This window comes from Numida meleagris, chromosome 1 (assembly GCF_002078875.1).
Source record: "Numida meleagris isolate 19003 breed g44 Domestic line chromosome 1, NumMel1.0, whole genome shotgun sequence".
NCBI lineage: Eukaryota > Metazoa > Chordata > Aves > Galliformes > Numididae > Numida > Numida meleagris.
In genome coordinates this window covers 189,372,988-189,378,987 of record NC_034409.1, presented here as the reverse complement: position 1 = coordinate 189,378,987, position 6,000 = coordinate 189,372,988, and positions in this window count along the sequence as shown.

Sequence of the window (6,000 nt, the reverse complement as noted above, 5' to 3'; positions counted from 1 at the left end):
AAAAGATGAAGTAATTAACAAGGAAGAAAGAAATCTATGTTTTCTTTGTCTCTGAAACACTTACAAAATTATTTCATATAAAACTGAGATCATGGGATAAAAGCTAATTTCAAAGGGAAAATAAAGAACATTGTTAATTGCCATACTGTTCCCAGGGGTGATGTGGGGTGGAAATCAAATAAGAAAGCAAGTCATTGCAGGGCACAAGAACATACCATTAAGCTTTGAAATTTATGATATCCGGTTTAATATTTTGTAACTTTTAAAAATTCTAATTACAAAACAATTAAAACTGCTGCAGAAAAGAAAAAATTTCACAAATCATGGAATTTCTGAAACTGAGCTTTCCCAGTTTCATCATAATAAATTAAATCAATTTTGACCTTCTTGTTATTCTTATTGTGCACGCTCTCAAGAATGCTAGTTATTTTCAACCCTACTTGATGAAGCTTCACAACTTTATAATAATTAGGATGATATTTGAGTTAGGTTTCACAGTTAACAGTGTCTTTATTCCGTGGCTATTTGGGGATATCAGGACAAACCATTATTGAGCTCAGGAAATGAATGGGAAAATGAGGACTTTGGAGGGTGGCATGCCTCCAAGATTTCCTTGCCAGGAATGCAGCCATCAGGCAAAAAAAAAAAAAAAAAGTGGGACCCTCTAAAAATAAAAATATGGACTCTCAAAGTGCTATGTCCTGTGGTCCTGTGCTTCTGCATCCCTGGAGGTGTTTTAGAAATGTGCAGATCTGGTATTAAGGAACATGGTTTAGTGAGTGGTATTGGTGGTATGTGGATCATTGGACTGGATGATCTTAGAGGTCTTTTCCAACTTTAGTGATTCTATGATTCTATGATCTAAGTTTAAGTAGACTATTTAAAATCAAATTACTTCAGCATCTCATGGGGAAAATGGACAACCTTTCAGTGAAACTCATTTCCAATTCAGTCAAGGCTTTGTCAAGCTCAAGATACTTAGTGGAAAAATGTAGGACTAATGAAATCTGTGATTTTTGATAAAACTTCTCTGCTTCCCTTTGTTAGAGCAATGTAATCTTCTTTCTTCCTGGAACTTTTATAATATATTGATGTTTTTAATTATAGGAGTGAAATACAATTATTAACATTGTTTTGTTGTGGTTTGGTTTGATTTTAATAAAATGGAGGTTAGTTTCTCTGCATAGTGAATTTTGCAACACCAGAAAAATTTCATACCCTGGAGTGTTATTTCTCATAACTTTTTCTAAGATTCAGACATGTGTTCAGAGTTATAAATGAGCAGCAGAAGTTATGTTTATGCCTTCCCTGAGCTAATGCTACATGAAAAAAATGTGAAAGCTGTTCAACTTACTTTGAGTTTATATATTGAAATATCTACTCCCATCTACTGTCCATTATCAAAACATCTCTGAGTCTGCTCTGAGCTGGCATAATCACATCTTGTTGGTTTTTAAAACACTTGAAATCCAGACATATGTTGTACTTAAATGTTTATTGCTTATCAGTTTATCTCATAATTTTTTTTTAACTTGTCAGTCGCTATAATTTTAACATGTATCTGAGACTTAAGTCTTCCAAGTATAGATCCGTTTTGAAAATACTGTCTTTATGTCTCTGTGGGTTTGACTGTAAGTATTAAGCTCTTGTTTCTCTACTTAGACTGAGAGAGAAAGGCATAAGAACACAATACCAAAATACAAAGTGAATATATCAAAACAAAAAAGCCCTCTGAGCATCAGTTGGTATGCTCAGACATATCAGGAATTATATGCTTTCCCAATGATTCCAGTATTGTATTTTAAAGGAGTCATACAAATTAGTATTAATATATTTAAAATTGCCTGCTCTGCTAATCTTAGTATAGTAGAAATGGGTAATTACTAAATAGAAGCATGTATATGAATATTCCCAATAAACAGAACTTTACAGAGTATTTGTTCCTGAAGTATCAGATATTCACATCAGTATTTTGATGGCACAAACCAATATTATTTGATGTATTTACTAGTGCCAGTTAAAAGACTACTATGAAACAGTCATATACAGTGATGATGAACTAGAATAAATAACTTGCTCACTAACTATAAATGCCTCTTCTTGCCATCACTTTAATATTTACCCCAGTATACTATAAGGGAGAGTAATGTATTTTCTAATGAAAATTATAAAATGAAGGTACCTTATTACCATGCTACTGTAAAATTTAATGCCAATAAAGATGAAGTTTTGAGAACAGGGAAGTTCTTTCTTCAAATCCATTGGAAAAGAGCATTCATCTGAGTACAGCATGATCTTTTTCACAACTGATATTGATGCTAGTAGAGAAAAAGAACAAGTTGTGAAAGACTGGGAACTTCCTTGCTATAAAATGTGAAGAGATTCTAACTCTTGTATAGAAAAGATACCCTCTAAAATAAGTTACATGACTTTTCCTCAAAATTTAAGTTCCATTGTCTGGAACTCTTTCATCTTCTAGATTTCAAAGCCTGGGTGACGATTTCTACCCCTCTGGTGGACAGAAAAAATCTGGTAGCTTTCAAGATGAAAGAACCAAATCCTTTGGTGGTGAAAATCACCACTCAAAGTCCTTAGACTAAGCAATTCAGGAGTCAGCCCCCACTGCTAATATCTCAGCAGAGGATGTAATGGCAGTAGGCTACTTTTAGTTCTGAATTGTACCAGAAGAGCTGCAGCTTCTCAGCTACAGAAGATAAATGCTGAAAATCCTTCCAGCAGCCTTCATGGCCCTGGTTTTACCCAGAACTTTGCAATCCATTTCTTGAACAGGGTTCAGTCAGGGCTTCTTTAAGCAGAAGGCTTCAGCAACTGTCACTCAACACAGCACTTCTGTTTTACCTTGCTCTTAATTTAACTCTGCAAATGATAAGTCAACTGAAGAGGTATAAATGAAGGCAGATAACCTTTGAAACTGCTGCTTGGAGTTGCTGATTACTTTATTCAAGTCAATGAGTGTTCAGTAGAATTTGCATTACACGCACAAAGCTTTCGATACCAATACACTGAATATGCACATATTATTACATGCCTACACCATCACATTCATTTTTCAGTATTTTACCCAAACTCTGAAAAGAGTCCTTTTACTGCCTGTATTGTTTTCTTATTTCTTCTATTTCAATTTACTGGGGGAGAGAGCTTGAAGAAGAACACATTTTATTCTCTTTTACATGCAAATACTCCCTTGATAATTATATGGACAATACCTTCTGCAACATTATAATATGCATGTAGCTTATTTTCTGCTTCCATGAGATCTGAAAAACATCAGTATTTATATTGTACCCTTCCTAGTGACATCTATGTCAAATGACTTCCTTTAGCTTAACAGGAATGAAACTGAAGTGCTGATTACTAGCCCTCATACTAAATTGCTGCCGACTGACTTTGCTTTTCAATCAGCCCTTTCTCTTAAAGAGCTGCTGATGAAGCCTGACTGAAGACTTTGACAGCTATTCTATTTAAAAAACAATTCTATTTATATACCGTATGATTACATTTATGGATACACGTGACAGAACCTGGTTTCTCATGATTAAAGAACAGTGTATGAGAACAGGTCTTTGCTGCTCCTGTATTTTCCTTTCAGTGAAATGTCAGACACTAGTTGCAGCCCTCTCTCTCTGAAATTGTATTTTTTTTTCAAATGTATCTATAAGACAGAATAAAACAATAACTTTATATGTTATATTGATAATTACTAGTAGGGATGCAAGAAGTATAAGGGTGGTTTAGACATGCACAAGGAAAAAAAAGGTGGGGGAAGCTAAACAAATAGTATTTTAACACCTAGTTATTATTCTGTAGAAGATGTCTGCTGTGTAATATGAAAGAAGGTAGGGCAGCAGAGTTTGTTTTTCGCATTCTAAAGTTATTTTTGACATTTTAATTGAGGTTTGCACTTTACATGGAATTCAACCTCTGAGATATATATAGAGGCACTGAAGACTCTCATACTAGGTTTTAGGCATTGTCTCAGAAATTAAATTCACAGCCCTGATTTGGACACCAACATTTCCTATATAGCAGTTGGAAAAAGGTGAAGGCCAAAAAATGGTACTGTCTCCCACAGGCAATAATAATTATCAGTAGCAATGAGGTGATGCATGGCATCTCACTCAGCTTGGTGTTGTCAGGAAAGTTGCTGAAGGTACACTCAATCCAACTGCCTAGATCACTGATAAACATGCTGAAGAGCACTGGACCCAAGACAGATCCCTGCAGAACACCAGTTGTGACTGGAATCCACCTGGACATGGAGTAGTTGATCATAATCTCTGGCTGCCATGATCCAAACAACTCTATCTACTACATGTTCCAGCCTTCAAATCCATATGTCTCCAAATTAGAGAGAAAGGTAGGATTTGATTCTCATCTGGACACTCTAGTGTCTAGATTCACTCTAGTGAATCTAGAAAGATTCACCAGTATGCTACTAAATATTACATTTTAGACATTTCAGGTGACAGGTCTCCATATAGCCACTAGTTGACTGTGACAAAGTTTCATATACAACTTTTCTTCTTGTGACTACTAGCTAGCATGAACAAGCATTAAGCTCAGTACAGAAAATCACATGGAGCAATGCCATGGTGTAATAAACTGCATTGGGAAGAACTAAATATGTCCATACTCCTCTTCATCTGCCAAACCTTATGAGAATGTCCATATTTGTGCCTACCAAAATATCCATGTGGGCACAATATATTTTGCTACTTAGAGAATATAGGTGTTTGAGTATCTCTGGGCAAAGGGAGTCTTTGTTGGCCAGGTTAACTCAATTCTACAGACACTAATCTGGATTACTTGGAAACCACTAGTGCTACCATAGTCTTTCTGCAGCTCATATGGAATACCATGGCTAAAGGAGCTGACCTTGAAGTAGTGCATCAGACACAGCTCAGAAGCCTCGAGTAAGTCAATTCAGTCTTTACAAGAGCATGGCTAAAGGGACTGGATAGCAATAGCATTCCTATCTTTGAGATTTTTTGCTGCTTCTTACCATCATTTGGCCTCTTACACATGGACTGGCCTGCAAGCCAGATGGTCATAATATCAGATAAATGTTTTGAATGAATGGATTGTATACTGCTGTGCTTTGACAACGGAGCATCTGATGTCAAAAGTAATCTCTGTATGCAGAATAACAAGGAGAAAGAGAGCTATAATTGCAGGACAGAGAGAATCAGGGGTGGGGGTTTCCACAAGAATGATAATGAGAATGATTAGGAGATGAAATAAAACCCTTCTCCATGAATAGAGATTGTGAAGAATAATGTTATTTTCGAGAGAAATTAAACAAGCAAGAGGGGACATAATGAAATGTAAAAAAACAAATGCTTTGTGGCAAGAGAAATGGAGACTGCTATTCCCCCCCAGCACAAAGGAGGCCTTCAATCAAATGAGAAGGGACAATTGCTGATTATTTCCACACAATAAATAATTAGACTGTGCAATACGCAGCTGCATGATACAAAGGGAGACTGGACAGTTATACGACTAACAACACTACTGACTTAATGATCCAAGTTTTGGGTGGGACATAAAACCCCATAATTTAACCAGTGCAAGTTTGCTATTAATAACAAGTATTTTGGGAGTAAGTAGAGTTTTTATTTTCATCATTTTTCAGCATGTTTTTTTTGTAGCTACTTTTCTGCAGCTACTAATGAAGATGATCCAAGATAAGATAAACCATGACTTTGGCACCTTATGGCTTCTGTTGTACTCCCATGAAATGCTGAAACATAGTTCACTACATATCAAATGGAATTCTACTTCTGAGCATCATTTATTTCAGTATATTATCCTGAGAATAAAATGTAAAATAATTCAATTTGGTAGAATTATGCACAGCCTAATAGTCTGTTATTAAATTTCACACAAACTGTTAATGGCTTGTCCAGCATCAGAGACAGGAGGAACAGAAGTCATAATGTTATAAATTTTGTAACGAACAGGAATGGCCTGTGCCAGAGA